The sequence below is a fragment of the Coregonus clupeaformis genome, chromosome 1 (genome assembly GCF_020615455.1).
Source record: "Coregonus clupeaformis isolate EN_2021a chromosome 1, ASM2061545v1, whole genome shotgun sequence".
NCBI lineage: Eukaryota > Metazoa > Chordata > Actinopteri > Salmoniformes > Salmonidae > Coregonus > Coregonus clupeaformis.
The window spans coordinates 41,473,833-41,493,077 of record NC_059192.1 but is presented as its reverse complement, the minus strand read 5'-3'; the positions used below and the strand labels follow the sequence as shown (position 1 = coordinate 41,493,077).

General features: G+C 40.4%; 1 long non-coding RNA gene across 1 annotated transcript; it reads left to right on the top strand.

Moving 5' to 3' along the window:
• The first annotated feature begins 7,370 nt into the window (after positions 1-7,370).
• Positions 7,371-10,142, top strand: LOC121582621. Its single transcript, XR_006003380.1, has 4 exons — positions 7,371-7,478; positions 7,706-7,759; positions 8,872-8,946; positions 9,038-10,142. It is a non-coding gene; the product is annotated as an uncharacterized LOC121582621 (long non-coding RNA).
• Positions 10,143-19,245: the final 9,103 nt, after the last annotated feature.

Below are 19,245 nucleotides of genomic sequence, written 5' to 3'. Positions count from 1 at the left end.
GCTTTGAAATGTGAAAAAAATAGATTTTACATGACAGGCTATGAGAGACTTCTGGGCGATTTTCAACCTGACTGAAATCGCCCAAAAACGGGCGGGGCCATTTGAAGCACTACTTTAGCCTGATTTGACATTTAGTGGCTGGCAGATCAGACGTGAACACTGATAACTGCTGTTGCCGTGATATAATTTTTTTATAAATTTATTAAAAAAAATTATAATTTTTTTTTTTTTTTTTTTTATTGATTAGAAAAAAATCCTTCCTTTTCCCGTTTGGCAGTGCGTCGCCCATATCGCCCTATTGAACAAGCCGTCCCTGCCCCTGCACATTGACTCGGTACTGGTACACCCTGTATATAGCCTCGTTATTGTTATTTTATTGTGTTACTTGTTATTATTTTTTACCTTAGTTTATTTAGTAAATATTTTCTTAACTCTTTCTTGAACTGCATTGTTGGGCTTGTAAGTAAGCATTTCATGGTAAGGTCTACACCTGTTGTATTCGGCGCATGTGACAAATACAATTTGATTTGATTTGAATACAGTATCAGACAGAGACGAAATGGCCACGGGAAAATATGCAAAAAGCTGCCCCATCATTGGCTACTATGTGGCAATATCAATATTCTCAGAGCCACCTTGTTGATACAATGCGTCAATATTCACAGAATGTTTCCCTTCCCTGGCGAATAATGCATACAGGCAAATGCAAAAATGAGCGGGAAGCGCATGAGACAGTAACCACATTTCCATCCAGTTTTTAATGCGATTTAAAGTCATACCGTATATATATTTGTTTTTAAATCACGACAGCTGTGATGGAAACAGGACGTTTTGGTACAATTTTATAAATGCAGACAGAATTTGTTCGTTCAATGTGGTGTCTGTAAAATGAATGTGAGAAATGGCGGTGGAAATGCCTTTAAGCGCAAATATTGATATAATAACCATCATATTGAAGTAAACTTGGAGTCACCCGACGATATGGAATGTGGTCCTCTCACTACGACTTCGGGAAACCATGCAGTTTATTAGGCTACATATAAAATAAGTTATGATGAACTTCACAGGCTGGTGAAAGTGCACGTGATTAGCTTGATGCTCCTTTCCAATATTGATGCTTGACTGCTGTTTGACAAATACAAATATTCTCGCTCTTATCCATAATAATCTCATCATGTAGACTAGCCTACCCTGCGAGCTGTTGGCTAGAGAGCACGTGTCAAGACCAGAGTAGGCACATTTGCGATTTAAAGCAACAGTTTGTGACAAAACTATCAGAAAGTTGAAAATGCGATGGAAACACATTGAACTTTAGATTTTTATTCAGTACATGAAAACTTAAAAAGGACATTTCTAAAATGTTCAACTTCCTATTCATCATCTCCAGTACCACCCCAACATCAACATATGTGAAAATGGCACGTTTATGTTTTGTAGTAAAAAAGAGAGGAAGATAAGTGTTTCCAATGACATCAACCAATTAGTAGGCAACGCCTACTCATAAGTGGTTAAATTCACAGGATGCACACGGATGAGGTCATTGGAAACACTCATCTATCTTTTTTACTACAAAACATAGAAAAGCGCAATTTTCACATGTTGGGGTGATGAATTAATATGAAGTAAAAAAAAAAAAAAAAAAGTCCTTTAAAGCGAAAAAGTACATTGTGTGCACTGTCATCACGCACCGATTTTTATCCGCAAGTCTGTTTGGTGGAAACACACCACTGATGGGGAAATGCGCATATTTTCTTTTAGCATATTTTTAAATATTTGCATGAAAATCTGCTCGTCATTTGCTTGGAAACCTAGCTAATGTCGACAACAAAAAAAAATCGCTAGACAAGGTGAGATATTTTTGTCGGTGAAATTGATTGTGCCAATTGCCGCTTTTATACACAAATATTGACAGAAAAACCATCATGGTGCAGTAAACTTTGAGTCACGCTATTATGTTGTAGCCTACTACCACCATGACATGTAAAAGCATGCAGAGTTTATAGGCAGATGGAATAAGTTGATGAACTTCATAAATTATGAAGTTATGAAATAAGTTATGTTGGTTATGAGCACGGTGATGAGCTTCATGCAAATTTCCAATAAATATCAAGGGTAGGTTATCATTTGAAAGATGCTAGTGACATGGTCGGTGCTTGACTAATGTTTTTATTTAATTTTTATGGTCTTGCCTTTATCCATATCTCATCATATAACCTACCCTTTCCACTTCATCAGCATTGTCTATACAGCATTCGCCAAAACCAGATTGGGCAAGAATGCTATTTATTGCAACAGTTTGTGACAAAACCATCCGTAGAGTTCAAAATGCAATAAACATATTAAACTTCTGTTTTTTTTATTTGGTAGACTACATGAAAACTTAACAGCAAAAGTGCTTTTATTTGCACTACATAACGCACAGCATTTTAACAGCTAAACACACCTCTTGTGGGAAAATGAGCATCCAAGTAAATTAGCTTCAATTCCTTAGAGGGGGGACATGTTAGATCAAATAGCTTACTTTTTGAATCAGGCTACCATCTCAGTTTTCTTATTTACTTGTCTCTGAATATTTTGTGGTTTAGAGTAACTGCCCATAAAAATAAATGGTTGTATTTATTGTTATCGAGCAAAATAGTTACATTTATCACAATTACCTTTTGTCCATATTGCCCAGCTCTAGCACCTCCCCAAACAACCAATTATTGTAATTTATTGCAGATTTATCGTTAATGCAAAAAAAAAAAGGTCAATTTATCGTGATATGGATTTTTGTCCATATCGCCCAGCTCTAAGTGTTTGTGTGACCGACTATGATATCATTCTGTGCAGTGTGCTAAATTAACTTTTGAATCCATGACAGTGAGGATACCATTTTTATTTTAACCTGTGGTTAAGGAATACCAAATATTGTCTATTGTATTGTGACAAGATCATCAGGTGACAGCTCTAACAATGGAAATACATGTCCTCAAAGATGGAAAGCAGGCAGGAGGAGGCGAAATCAGGTGGGACCATTCTAGCCAATGAGAGCAGATATGCTTGTAATCAGGCCATAGAGATAGAGGACTCATTTTTGTATCTGTGCCATTATAGCATCTGTGACAGCATGGGCAGCGCCATTGAGGCTATCTCCATTTTAAAGTAGTCACTTTTCTTCTTCATTGGCAGATTGCTCCCAGCTCATAGGAATCCCCACCTAGTTGACTAGGTTTTTTTTAAATGGTGGAAGCCCCTTAATGGCAATGCCAATGCTAAAACTGGTTATATCCATGACGAGTCCCCTATCTATCTCTATGACAATAGGCACAACTTCGCTATAAAGTCGTTTTTTTTCAAAGTTGCGAAATGCCACCTACATCCACTTATATCAGAGCATCATAACAACCTAACCAATTCCGAAATGTCTATTCTACCAAATAAACAATTACATACAGTGGGGAAAAAAAGTATTTAGTCAGCCACCAATTGTGCAAGTTCTCCCACTTAAAAAGATGAGAGAGGCCTGTAATTTTCATCATAGGTACACGTCAACTATGACAGACAAATTGAGAATTTTCTTCTCCAGAAAATCACATTGTAGGATTTTTTATGAATTTATTTGCAAATTATGGTGGAAAATAAGTATTTGGTCACCTACAAACAAGCAAGATTTCTGGCTCTCACAGACCTGTAACTTCTTCTTTAAGAGGCTCCTCTGTCCTCCACTCGTTACCTGTATTAATGGCACCTGTTTGAACTTGTTATCAGTATAAAAGACACCTGTCCACAACCTCAAACAGTCACACTCCAAACTCCACTATAGCCAAGACCAAAGAGCTGTCAAAGGACACCAGAAACAAAATTGTAGACCTGCACCAGACTGGGAAGACTGAATCTGCAATAGGTAAGCAGCTTGGTTTTAAGAAATCAACTGTGGGAGCAATTATTAGGAAATGGAAGACATACAAGACCACTGATAATCTCCCTCGATCTGGGGCTCCACGCAAGATCTCACCCCGTGGGGTCAAAATGACAAGCAAAAATCCCAGAACCACACGGGGGGACCTAGTGGATGACCTGCAGAGAGCTGGGACCAAAGTAACAAAGCCTACCATCAGTAACACACTACGCCGCCAGGGACTCAAATCCTGCAGTGCCAGACGTGTCCCCCTGCTTAAGCCAGTACATGTCCAGGCCCGTCTGAAGTTTGCTAGAGTGCATTTGGATGATACAGAAGAGGATTGGGAGAATGTCATATGGTCAGATGAAACCAAAATAGAACTTTTTGGTAAAAACTCAACTCGTCGTGTTTGGAGAACAAAGAATGCTGAGTTGCATCCAAAGAACACCATACCTACTGTGAAGCTTGGGGGTGGAAACATCATGCTTTGGGGCTGTTTTTTCTGCAAAGGGACCAGGACGACTGATCCGTGTAAAGGAAAGAATGAATGGGGCCATGTATCGTGAGATTTTGAGTGAAAACCTCCTTCCATCAGCAAGGGCATTGAAGATGAAACGTGGCTGGGTCTTTCAGCATGACAATGATCCCAAACACACCGCCCGGGCAACGAAGGAGTGGCTTCGTAAGAAGCATTTCAAGGTCCTGGAGTGGCCTAGCCAGTCTCCAGATCTCAACCCCATAGAAAATCTTTGGAGGGGAGTTGAAAGTCTGTGTTGCCCAGCGACAGCCCCAAAACATCACTGCTCTAGAAGAGATCTGCATGGAGGAATGGGCCAAAATACCAGCAACAGTGTGTGAAAACCTTGTGAAGACTTACAGAAAACGTTTGACCTGTGTCATTGCCAACAAAGGGTATATAACAAAGTATTGAGAAACTTTTGTTATTGACCAAATACTTATTTTCCACCATAATTTGCAAATGAATAAATTAAAAATCCTACAATGTGATTTTCTGGATTTTGTTTTCTCATTTTGTCTGTCATAGTTGACGTGTACCTATGATGAAAATTACAGGCCTCTCTCATCTTTCTAAGTGGGAGAACTTGCACAATTGGTGGCTGACTAAATACTTTTATTCCCCACTGTATTTTGTTGACCAAAATTGACCCTCTCTCATTGACCTCCATACAAAAATTCCTCACTTCGTGGACAGATCTTGGGCAGAGTAAAACCTCTCGCTTCGCCTCTTGCGCTCTGGTAATACCCTGCTAATCCCATAACTCACTTACTCCTGTAACAGCCTGCATTTAGGCAACTTCCTCAGAAGAAGAAAGGCCCCACCTTTTGCTGATGAGGAATGTTTATAGCACTATTATATGATCTGATTAAATATATTTATGAGCTGACTCATTATTTACTTATACAAATCTGTTAATCTAGTGTTGTACAGTATATGATTTTGATCTGGACATTTCTGACAAGTTATAATATAATAGTATATAATAGTTCTCTAGGTATGCAATGACTGACATGACAAGAGGAAAACTGATGATGCACTACCCAATTCCACATTTTGGGAACCACTGCTCTAGATAGAAAGGACTGGAAGGACATCTTCACCTCAGTGCAGTTAGGTTCTTATCTCAAATGTGTGATAGATGTGTCACGACTTCCGCCGAGGCTGCCTCCCCTCCTTGTTCGGGCAGGCTTCGGCGTTCGTCATCACCGGCCTACTAGCCACTGCCCCTCCATATATCATCATTCCATTTGTCTTGTCTTGTCAATCACACACACCTGGTTCTTATCCCCTCATTAGTCCGTGAATAAGTGTTCCCTCTGCCCCCCTTGTCCTTGTGGGTGATTGTTGTTTGTGTAGTGGAGCTCGGTGGAGCTACTCGCACTTTGTATTGCCGGGGTAGATATTTCCCCTGTGCCTGTATATTGTTGGAGTATCCCGTACCGTGTATTGCCAGGGTAGATAGTTTCCCCTGTGCCTGTTTTCGTGTGTCGCTATCCAGCGCTATTGTGTATGATGGAATAAACTCTGTATTCGGTGATTTACCCTCCTGCGCCTGACACTCATCACAAGATGCCAGTTAAAATGTCACTAAAGTGTCAGTTGTGTCTGTTTTCAAAAGGATTAGTCCAAGTTTACATGCAAAATGATTTCAATGCATTGCCATTGAGCAAGTCTGGAATCTTCTCCGACTGAATGCTATGAGATTGGAATGCCTCTGACTGCCTGGTGTGCATGTTTAGTGTGTCATCATGGGCAATTACCCATAGAACAAAAATGGGTGAGTAAGTGGATTTCCGCATAGGGTTTCCCACTAAATCAGGGCTGTTCAATTCCAGTCCTGGAGGGCCGAAACACTTCTGGTTTTTGATTCTACCTCGTGGTTAATTGAACTCACCTGGTCTCCCAGGTCTGAATCAGTCCCTGATTAGAATATAAAAACCAGGGGCCTACCGAGTGGCACAGCGGTCTGAGGCACTGCATTGCAGTGCTTGAGGTGTCACTACAGACCCGGGTTCGGTCCCAGGCAGTGTCACAACCGCCGGTGACCGGGAGTCCCATAGGGCGGCGCACAATTGGCCCAGCGTCGTTAGGGGAGGGTTTGGCCGGGGGGGCTTTATTTGGCTCATCGTGCTCTAGCGACTCCTTGTGGCGGGCCGGGTGCCTGCAGGCTGACTACAGTCGTCAGTTGAACAGTGTTTCCTCCCGTTGCCACGAGAGGTCTGAAATGTTTTCTTGTATTAGTTAAATGTCGATGACCAGAATAGCTCGGAAGGTGTAAATTGTAGGTAGTCCTTGAGACCAGGCAACTGCTACCAAAGTTTGCTATGGGCTGTCATACACACAGAAGGAAAACACGCCAACATACTGTTATGCCACATTCAAATGCTCTTCGGAACTAGAAAACTCGGAAATGTACGTGTTGCTGATTCGATGAACGCGGCACGTGTATAACTACAACCAGTTAGCAAGTCAGACATTTTTAATGTCGTTTTAATGTAAGCTACATTCCTCTCCCCGATTTGAGACAGCATTAAATGTGTACATTTTAAATTGAAAAATGATCATTACCAAGCAATTAATTAGGGGGTCGGTTTCAGTAGCACCTAAGACTTTATGGTTTTATAAGTAGTCCTTGAGTAACTGCATGCTTGGTTTTATAATGTTTCCCAATAGGTCTATATTTGATAGGCACTACATGGAGGCATCCATGGGTGTGCAGATTTTCCACAGAATAACAGTAGCCTAACCTTATGCACACGTTGTTTCTAGGTGTAGCCTATACAAAAAATTCTATAGCCATGTTGAGTGTATCATTAAATAATCCTGATTCAATCATTTGACGTTTATTTACGTAATAGCCCAGCTCACTGCGCATAACTAGAGCCTTTTGTGGTTTAACAATACCTTACAAATGCTGTTGAACCTGTATTGCTGGTCCTTTGTAGGAGTTTCACATTGCGAGAGTAGTCTGTTAAAGCGTAGGAGTAGGAGACTTCACTTCACTTAAGACAAGAAGACCTCACACACCTCACAGGAAGGATTTACAGAGAAAGACACATGTTGTACATATTAGGGGTAAGTTCAAACTCTTTACTCAAAAAACAAGGACCTTTTATTTGAGCTTCCCTATTGCAGTCCATACTAGGTATTACCTATACTTTATTCAGGATTTGGTAAGCAGTGCTAGACTATTGTGCAACCTGTATTTTTTCTTTAAGATCCTTCATCATAACAAGACTTAGGCCCTTGTGTGGGAAAATAAAATGTTGACCTAATGTTTATTTTCCATTAAACCTTTACAGATTACCATTGGCCTCATCTGCATCATTATATACTTTTCAAATGGCCTAAAAGAGGTGAGTACTCCTTATTTCCTACATCACAAGTTTCACTACCAATACCAAAACTGGTGCTATTGTCTTTAAAACTGCTGTTAATGCCCTCCATGTGATGAGTGTGATTAGAAGGAGTCAGGCGCAGGAGGGTAAATCACCGAATACAGAGTTTATTCCGTTGTACACAGTTGTGCTGGATAGCGACCACAAAATACAGGCACAGGGGAACAATCTACCCCGGCAATACAAGGGGCGAGTAGCTCCACCGAGCTACACTCAACTCACATAAAACAATCACCCACAAAGACAAGCGGGCAGAGGGAACACTTATACACAGACTAATGAGGGGATAAGAACCAGGTGTGTGTCATTGACAAGACAAGACAAATGGAATGATGATATATGGAGCGGCAGTGGCTAGTAAGCCGGTGACGACGAACGCCGAAGCCTGCCCGAACAAGGAGGGGAGGCACACTCCAAAAATAATTCATTCTCTAAGTATGATTCCCCTACTTGTTTCTTGGAACTTAAGAAAAAATAGAATGCTTCCCACGGGGTATGCAAATAAAATGTTTCCTAAGAAGGAAGTGTAAAACAGAAAAGGATTCCTTATCAACCTCATCTTAACTCTAGATTTTCAGATTACACATGTTCAGTGTCCTCCAATTTTACTGTAAACCTTAATATTTTTATCTTGACATTTTCTCCTGCAATCATTGGGGGCTTAATTGACACATCTGTAAATTTTTTACATTTAAGTCATTTAGCAGACGCTCTTATCCAGAGCGACTTACAAATTGGTGCAAATCATGTATTGTGCATTGCCATTTACCTTTATACTTCCTTGGGTTAACACGGACTAAAAGGGCCCTGGTGTGTTTTTTAAATGTATTATCAGATTAATAAACACTTGGATATATTGTGTCAGCTTGCTGAAATGTTTGGAAATGGTTCCCTGTCTTGACAACAAAGACATTCATATTTTGATAAATAACAAACAGAGCCATTTATGGCCCATGGCATGAGAGTGACCTCATTTAGTTATTTATAGAGCTTTGTAATATTATTATTGTTGTCCTAATCACAGTTCACTAGTCTTCATTCTAAAAGACCATGTAACCTTTTTTTCACAGAGAAATGCTTTGATGCGCAGAAATAAAGGTGGAAATCCTCAAAATCCTGAACACAAGGAAGCCAACAAGAAAAAGGTGGGAGTTGTTGCAGGCCATGTATATTCTGATAACAAAACTGTTTAATATATTATTTTATACCATCAATTGACATTAGTTTCTTCTGCAGTTAAATGAACAAGACTATCACTTATTGGCCAAAGTCCTGTCAGTTGGATTGGTAGACGCAGACCCTAATTATCTTCAACACCTCAAGGACTACAGGGACCTGCGTGGTAGCACTTCCTGAAGGATCCACACACCAGGAAATGCACCAGGAAATGTACGGCACAGTTATTTCTGGAGACATTCACATTTGGTACCCTGGAAAATATGTATTTCTACGCAAGATCAAGCTTTCCACCAGTATCAAAAAACATTAACGGACAATGTGAGAATGAAGAAAGATGCGCCCAGAGTTGTCATTGCAGTGATGTGCTGCCCTTTTATGTTATTAGTTAATTATTGAATAATGAAATGATTAGCTATAAAACTGCACATTTTACTCTTTGCCCCATGGCAAAATGTGTAGAATTGTAGGAAGTTAGCTGCTTTCTCCCCCCCAAAAAACGGTGGTACGCCACTGCATGGTATTGGAGACTATAATAGCTCACATACGGTTCCTGATTTCCACTTAACAGATATGTATGATATGAAAGTGTTCATACAGCTTCTGGAAACACAATAATATTCCAATCTCAAGACAAAACGTTATAACAATTGGTAATATATTATATCACCTCATCTATACTCTCATCTTCTCATTTGGTCAAGTTGTAGTCAGAGAATTTGAAAGTGGAAAAGTATTGTTTTGAAAATGTGATAACTTCCTGGTAGAAAAGAACTAAATCAATCAACTGAGTTCTATTTTTCACTTGTGATATGCTGATTATGTTTATTTTAAAAAGAACAACTGTATCTTCATGAAACACAAACATAATAGGTTTAATTTCACTCTCTTTAAATAAGATATTTGGTTTTCCCAAAATATCTTAGAGGCATATTTGTTAGTTAGTAACTATGTTGTCAGAGGACAGTATATATCCCAAGACCCTGTGTGCAATATCTATTCATACACATACAGTATTTATTGAGGTATGTTGGGGAAATCGGAGTGACAACAATGTATCAGGCCCAGTGGATTGAAAGAGGAACATGGGTTGAGTTCACAGGAGGTTGGTGGCACCTTAATTGGGGAGGACGGGCTCGTGGTAATGGCTGGAGCGGAATCAGTGGAATGGTAGCAAGCACATGGTTTGATGCCATTCCATTTACTCCGTTTCATACATTATTATGAGCCGTCCTCCCCTCAGCAGCCTCCACTGGAGTTTCATTTCCTTTTAGTAACAGTCTTGCCTTTTCCTAAAATAATAAGAGTGGTTATTTTAACGTTAGCATGGTATTTCTGCTTCTGACTTCATGGCTCTAGCCTGCTGAGGTCACTCACCCCAGACACAGTTGTTCAGGGTCTGTCCCAGAAGAACAACATTTTCACCACCGTCATGTTGAAGAGGAATAACCCCAACACACCAGAGGTGCTAACGAGCCTGAGGAGAGGATACACCCAAAGACCTTCCGCCAAGTAGATAAATATCACCCTACAGAACAAGAGAGATGGAGAATGGAGGTGCATCAGCGAAACAACATACAGAACAATGTCTGACTCTTATTGTCAATGTATTGTATGTGTAGTGGGTCAGCATGCATTTTTAAATCAGAATTATAACTCAATGATCAAATTACTTTGGAATGGGGATTAAAACTACAAACACATGATCAACAATAAATGTATTCTTCTTCGTTGGGGTTTTATGGCAGTGTATTAGGTGTACTATGGCGGTGTGCATCCCAGTATTAGGTGCATTACCTCCACCTACTGGGCTGGAGTGTGATGAGACTATGGAGGTGTTCTAAATTCTGCACTCCAGTCTACATGACTGGAGGAAGGAAATTATTGCTAAGTGGATTACAGTTTGTTCTGGGCAGGTTTTGAGTAAATTGGAGAGTGTGAAGCTTATTCCCAGGGATGTGATCGTTCTTCTGAGCGTTTACCTTTGATGTTCATAGGTTTGACAGTGAAGGGGGATGTCAAATCAAATCAAATTGTATTTGCCACATGCGCCGAATACAACAGGTGTAGACCTTACAGTGAAATGCTCACTTAGAAGCCCTTAACCAACAATGCGGTTTTAAGAAATATAAGTGTTAAGTAAAAAAAAATTAATAATAATAATTAAAGAGCAGCAGTAAAATAAAATAACAGTGGGGAGGCTATGTACAGGAGGTACCGGTACAGAGTCAATGTGCGGGGGCACAGGTTAGGTAATTGAGGTAATATGTACAGTTGAAGTCGTAAGTTTACATACACTTAGGTTGGAGTCATTAAAACTTGTTTTTCAACCACTCCACAAATTTCTTGTTAACAAACTGTAGTTTTGGCAAGTCGGTTAGGACATCTACTTTGCGCATGACACAAGTAATTTTTCCAACAATTGTTTACAGACAGATTATTTCACTTATAATTCACTGTATCACAATTCCAGTGGGTCAGAAGTTTACATACACTAAATTGACGGTGCCTTTAAACAGCTTGGAAAATTCCAGAAAATGATGTCATGGCTTTAGAAGCTTCCGATAGGCTAATTAACATAATTTGAGTCAATTGGAGGTGAACCTGTGGATGTATTTCAAGGCCTACCTTCAAACTCAGTGCCTCTTTGCTTGACATCATGGGAAAATCAAAAGAAATCAGCCAAGTCCTCAGAAAAAAAATTGTAGACCTCCACAAGTCTGGTTCATCACTTGGGAGCAATTTCCAAATGCCTGAAGGTACCACGTTCATCTGTACAAACAATAGTACGCAAGTATAAACACTGTGGAACCACGCAGCCGTCATACCGCTCAGGAAGGAGACGCGTTCTGTCTCCTAGAGATGAACGTACTTTGGTGCGAAAAGTGCAAATCAATCCCAGAACAACAGCAAAGGACCTTGTGAAGATACAGGTACAAAGTATCTATATCCACAATAAAACGAGTCCTATATTTTACATTTTACATTTTTGTCATTTAGCAGACGCTCTTATCCAGAGCGACTTACAGTTAGTGAGTGCATACATTTTTCATACTGGCCCCCCGTGGGAATCTATATCAACATAACCTGAAAGGCCGCTCAGCAAGGAAGAAGCCACCGCTCCAAAACCGCCATTTAAAAAGCCAGACTACGGTTTGCAACTGCACATTGGGACAAAGATCGTACTTTTTGGAGAAATGTCCTCTGGTCTGATGAAACAAAAATAGAACTGTTTGGCCATAATGACCATTGTTACGTTTGGAGGAAAAAGGATGTCGCTTGCAAGCCGAAGAACACCATCCCAACCGTGAAGCACAGGGGTGGCAGCATCATGCCGTGGGGGTGCTTTGCTGCAGGAGGGACTGGTGCACTTCACAAAATAGATGGCATCATGAGGAAGGAAAATTATGTGGATATATTGAAGCAACATCTCAAGACATCAGTCAGGAAGTTAAAGCTTGGTTGCAAATGGGTCTTCCAAATGGACAATGACCCCAAGCATACTTCCAAAGTTGTGGCAAAATGGCTTAAGGACAACAAAGTCAAGGTATTGGAGTGGCCATCACAAAGCCCTGACCTCAATCCTATAGAACATTTGTGGGCAGAACTGAAAAAGCGTGTGCGAGCAAGGAGGCCTACAAACCTGACTCAGTTACACCAGCTCTGTCAGGAGGATTGTCCCAAGTTAAACAATTTAAAAGCAATGCTCCCAAATACTGATTGAGTGTATGTAAACTTTTGACCCACTGGGAATGTGATGAAAGAAATAAAAGCTGAAATAAATCATTCTCTCTACTATTATTCTGAAATATCACAATCTTAAAATAAAGTGGTGATCCTAACTGACCTAAGACAGGACATTTTTACTAGGATTAAATGTCAGGAATTGTGAAAAACTGAGTTTAAATGTATTTGGCTAAGGTGTATGTAAACTTCCGACTTCAACTGTACATACATTTGTATCTGATTAATAAATGACATTACGAAAGAGTTTTTTGACGTACCGATTCCATGGCATAGTGTTTATGAACTGATATGCAAAACGACGCCGGATTCAAAACTTTGAATTTTTCAATTTAAATTATTATATACAATTCTTGCTACCAATAGAATGTTATTTATATGGGGGATACAATCTTCCCAGCTCGGCAGATTTTGCTGCGAAGAGACAGAATCATTAGATCATTTGTTTTGGTACTGTCCATTTGTAGCTTGTTTTCGGACACAGGTCCAGGAATGGCTAAAGGATTGCAATATTTACCTGGAGCTAACCCTGCAGATAGCACTACTGGGTGATCTGAAAAGTCATAGTCAACCGATCAATAATACAGTATAATAATATAAAATTATTTTCAATTTACAATCTGTAGAAACAATGAGAATAGAAAGGTTCCGAACTTTTGTAAAACATCACAGTACAATTGAAAAATATATGGCAAATAGAAATCCAATATGGATGGTGTTAAGAGATAGATGGGTGGTGTTGAATGAAGTTAAAGGATGGGACTAATAACAACTAATAACAACAAGATAACTAATGTAAAGCATACTGTGTCCATAATAAGTATATAGGTTATAGGTTGAGAGCTTTTGTGAAAGAGCACAGTTAGAAAGATATGGCATTGAAGCAAACCTGGATGGACATCATGAAAATGATTCGGAGAGGTTGAGGGTAGAGGAAGTTCAGGAGTAAAAACAAACAAAATATAATTATTGTAAAATTGACTGTGTCCATAAAATATATATAGTATGTATTAGCTAGAAGTAGAGGCCTAAGCATTGTTGTTCACTAGTTTACTCCAATTAGGGAAGGGGTGGTGGGGTTGGAAAGTAATAAAGGGACATCTATTTAAAAACAGGATATGTGTATGTATATGTATGTGTATATACACTGCTCAAAAATAAAGGGAACACTTAAACAACACAATGTAACTCCAAGTCAATCACACTTCTGTGAAATCAAACTGTCCACTTAGGAAGCAACACTGATTGACAATACATTTCACATGCTGTTGTGAAAATGGAATAGACAACAGGTGGAAATTATAGGCAATTAGCAAGACACCCCCAATAAAGAAGTGGTTCTGCAGGTGGTGACCACAGACCACTTCTCAGTTCCTATGCTTCCTGGCTGATGATTTGGTCACTTTTGAATGCTGGCGGTGCTTTCACTCTAGTGGTAGCATGAGACGGAGTCTACAACCCACACAAGTGGCTCAGGTAGTGCAGCTCATCCAGGATGGCACATCAATGCGAGCTGTGGCAAGAAGGTTTGCTGTGTCTGTCAGTGTAGTGTCCAGAGCATGGAGGCGCTACCAGGAGACAGGCCAGTACATCAGGAGACGTGGAGGAGGCCGTAGGAGGGCAATAACCCAGCAGCAGGACCGCTACCTCCGCCTTTGTGGAGGAGGAGCACTGCCAGAGCCCTGCAAAATGACCTCCAGCAGGCCACAAATGTGCATGTGTCTGCTCAAACGGTCAGAAACAGACTCCATGAGGGTGGTATGAGGGCCCGACGTCCACAGGTGGGGGTTGTGCTTACAGCCCAACACCGTGCAGGACGTTTGGCATTTGCCAGAGAACACCAAGATTGGCAAATTCGCCACTGGCGCCCTGTGCTCTTCACAGATGAAAGCAGGTTCACACTGAGCACATGTGACAGACGTGACAGAGTCTGGAGACGCCGTGGAGAACGTTCTGCTGCCTGCAACATCCTCCAGCATGACCGGTTTGGCGGTGGGTCAGTCATGGTGTGGGGTGGCATTTCTTTGGGTGGCCGCACAGCCCTCCATGTGCTCGCCAGAGGTAGCCTGACTGCCATTAGGTACCGAGATGAGATCCTCAGACCCCTTGTGAGACCATATACTGGTGCGGTTGGCTCTGGGTTCCTCCTAATGCAAGACAATGCTAGACCTCATGTGGCTGGAGTGTGTCAGCAGTTCCTGCAAGAGGAAGGCATTGATGCTATGGACTGGCCCGCCCGTTCCCCAGACCTGAATCCAATTGAGCACATCTGGGACATCATGTCTCGCTCCATCCACCAACGCCACGTTGCACCACAGACTGTCCAGGAGTTGGCGGATGCTTTAGTCCAGGTCTGGGAGGAGATCCCACAGGAGACCATCCGCCACCTCATCAGGAGCATGCCCAGGCGTTGTAGGGAGGTCATACAGGCACGTGGAGGCCACACACACTACTGAGCCTCATTTTGACTTGTTTTAAGGACATTACATCAAAGTTGGATCAGCCTGTAGTGTGGTTTTCTACTTTAATTTTGAGGGTGACTCCAAATCCAGACCTCCATGGGTTGATACATTTGATTTCCATTGATAATTGTTGTGTGATTTTGTTGTCAGCACATTCAACTATGTAAAGAAAAAAGTATTTTATAAGATTATTTTATTCATTCAGATCTAGGATGTGTTGTTTAAGTGTTCCCTTAATTTTTTTGAGCAGTGTATATATATAGGTATGTATGTATGTATGTATGTATGTATGTATGTATGTATATGTGCAATTATATATAGAGCGATGGAGCCTCTTATACGGTCCGTTCCTAAATCTGAGCCACACAAATGTATGTAGAACTATGTGTGAAAACGACACTCTGTCGCTGCGTTTGCATAGTTTGTATGAAACTAAGCCATTTTTGGTACATGAGGTTGAAGCAGTATCTCCCCAAGTAAGATAGGCATAACAATGGTGTGCTACAAAAAACATTGTAGATACTTACAAAGTTGCAATATGCACTTTTTTAACAGCCAACTTCTACATTCACAATGATGATGTCTGTAATTTAAATGTACTGACACTAGCATGGTTCATTCAGAGAGGAAAGAAGACATCTAGCAATTCTTGGTAGACAAGCTACCTGTCATAGGCAAAAATCATCCAGAAAAGCACTGTGAAGTTAAAGAAAGACGGCAGTAAATCTAGTAGGATGAGATACTGTATACTATCTCCCTCTGATAAGGGAGATTCCAAGTTGGTGGTACTGTATATCAAATCACAATATTTCACAGTATTTCAATCACGCCTTCTCACCATTCCTACAGGGAAGACGAGGACATAAAATATTAGTTATTCCCACTTGTTAAGACCCTTGGCTGGGTTTTTCCCTGTCTGAAGATCATTCACCACAACCATCCCAAATAACACCACTGCAATAACTTAAATATTGCATACAGAAAATGGTTGTTTGTTACATGTATCATGAATATATACGTACATGTGATGAGTGATTTCGAAGGAGTCAGGCGCAGGAGGGTAAATCACAGAATAACAGGATTTATTCAGAAAACACAGAGTTACGCAGTAATGCGTCAAAACACTCCATTGCGCAAAACAGGCGCACTGGAAACAACAAGGCTCATGGGGAAATATCCTGGGGATACAAAATACAAGGAGCTCCACCGAGCTTCTCTAACCTCCACAATAAACAATCACACACAATAAACAATCACACACACCTGGTGCTCATTCCCCTAATTAGTATGTGTATAAGTGTTCCCTCTGTTCCCCTTGTCTTTGTGAGTGATTGTTTTGTTGTGAGAGCGTGTAGCTCGGTTGAGCTACATTTCACTGTGTTATTGCCAAGGTGGATGTTTTCCCTTGTACAGTTTCGTTTGACGCTTGAGGCGTTTGATTTATGCAAACAAATTAAACTTTGGACTTCGGTATTTTACCTCCTGCGCCTGACTCCTTCTCTCACACCTCGTCACAGTGGTCATATACTGGTCATAAAAAATATTAATGCAAGTAGACCGCTGATTGGCCAGCTCATCCTCCTCAGGAGGATGACATCATCCTAAAGTGAATTCGGAAAATATTCAGATCCCTTCACTTTTTACACTGTCGTGTATTGAGATTATGACGTTGTTAAATGTTTTTAAGTGGAACTGAAAGAATGTTGATTTTAGTATCAAGAGGGAATGTTTTAGTGTAACGTCACATACAACAGACAGGAAGTGTGTTGTAGACAGGGGAGACTGGTGATTGGCCAGAAGAGGGAGCATCTTTTTGCATTGTTTATAAGTAGGGGGAAAACCGAAGGAGAAGGCAGAACGGCCATTGCAATCTGGGACGCCGTTCTCCAGACACCGCGGGTCTGTAACTTATGCTGTAACCTTGTGATATTAATAAAAGCCTCTAATCATTGTGCAGCATAAGCGGACTCTTTGTTGACAGCAATAATTGCCACCATTCACCCGATACGACAAATGGCGCCCAACGTGGGGCTGGTCTGCAATCCTCCTTTGCTTCATGCGTAGCTGCCAAGCTAACTCGGTCTGAAGTGCCAGAAAAGGGTGAGTTTTCCTCACAGCTTTGGAGATTGTTAGGTTGGATGCTATGTGATTGTACACTGGAGGAATGTACCATTACGACCGTGCCTCGGGTGGCGTTATTGCTGATGACTGGGGGTCTGGCTAATCATTATAAACATTTTAAAACAGCGCAAAAGTGGGTAGAGTTTATGGATTGTTTAGAGAGATGTGTTGCTTGAATAGTAAGTCAAGAACAATCGGGGTCAAGATATGTATACAAGTTAGGACATTGCAGGATTTGATAAGCCCTCGTAACAAACGGGGCGACCGCATGGTGGGCCATAAATCCTGGTAACGCGTTATGGGTTTCAGGTCAGTCTTAGACTGGGGTTTGGTTGTAGATTTATTGGGGGTTGCTTGCCCATCTTCTGTCCGACGGGATATTTGCGTGGGGGGGACCGCTCATATAAATAGCCATACTCACGGCAGCCTAAATTTAGGACAAAGGAAACAGTAATTAAAGACGCAATGTCGGGTGCATTGTTTTTATGCTACATGGTGCATACAGGCTAAGGCTAAATGCTAAGGCTAAATGCTAATATGCTGCATGCTAACATGTGACCGTAGAGGTCCACTGCGATGGTAATAAAGCCTCTTAAATTATGTTTGTATGTGGAATTCAAGTTCTATGTTTTGTGAGCGCTGTTAAATGTTGTTTGACTATGAGGGGGAAACGGGGGTACAGCCGGACTGTTAACCGTCTATTTGGGGTTGGGGAGAGATCTAAGAATCTCCCTTCCACGGTGAAAAAGTATTTTTGAATGTATCGCGCATGCGTGGGATTTTACTAAACAACACATCTGTTACACTGCAGGGGGAGACAGGGAGACACAGACGTGGGAACAAAGAGGAGAGATTTGAACACAAATCTTATAGTTTTAAAGTGGCTGGTGTTTGAACATGAAACTTTTTGTTGAGATGTAGTGAATTTATACATTAAATATATGTTGACGGAGTATAATGAATTAAATTAAATGACGGATTAAAATAAAATAAAAATGTTTTTGAGCGATCTATTTAGTCCTGAGTTAAATGACGGATTAAAATAAAATACGTAATGAATTAAATTAAGTCTTAAAGCGAATATGAACGAAGGAATGTTGAATATGGTTGAGATAACTCAGTGATTGCATTAACTACTAAAATGTTATTCTGTGTCTTTGTTCTTCTGTCATATGAGAGGAACGATAAGCAAGAGGAGAGAGGAGATACAGGAAGTGCTGACGTGACATCACGTGACGCGGCAGAGGATCAAGTCAAAAAAGGTTTTGAGACTGGTCTGGTTACAAAATATCTGATGGTATGACAATTTCACATAGGCTTGGCAAATACTATTTCATTAAAAATTGCATTTTGGAGGCTATGTGCATCACTTGGGTTAATTACAGATGTGTTGGGAATCAAGGACTGACATTATTCTGTAAATTTAAGATAATTAGGTGCCTATAGAGCAAGGGGGTTTATGGGAATTGTAGTAATGGTAGGGTTAGAGGCTTTGTTTATGGGTATTTTAGTCTGAAGTTGACTACTTGCATTTGATGGGTTGTGGTAAGATAGCCAACACTAATTGATAAATTGGTGACATAGGATATAGGAATAAAAATTGGTTTTAATTATTCATGATTTTTAATTGATTTATTAAAAAAAAAAAAAAAGCCATAGGGGAAGCCATAGGCTATATAGTCTAAACTAAGATAATTCATAATAAAGGAATATAAAAGAGTAGTTACAATGGGGAAAAACGACATCAAGGCTATAAAAGTCATTACACCGGTTGATATAGTACAAAATGGTAATCCTTTAACTAAAGTATTGCTAAGTTATCCGGCAAATGAAACAAAAGTTGCCCTTCATTCTCAAACAAAAACTGATAAAAGATTCCAGCGATAAGATAAACAAAGCTATAGAGATAAGGCTAAGGGAAGTAGAGCTTAGGGATGTTTA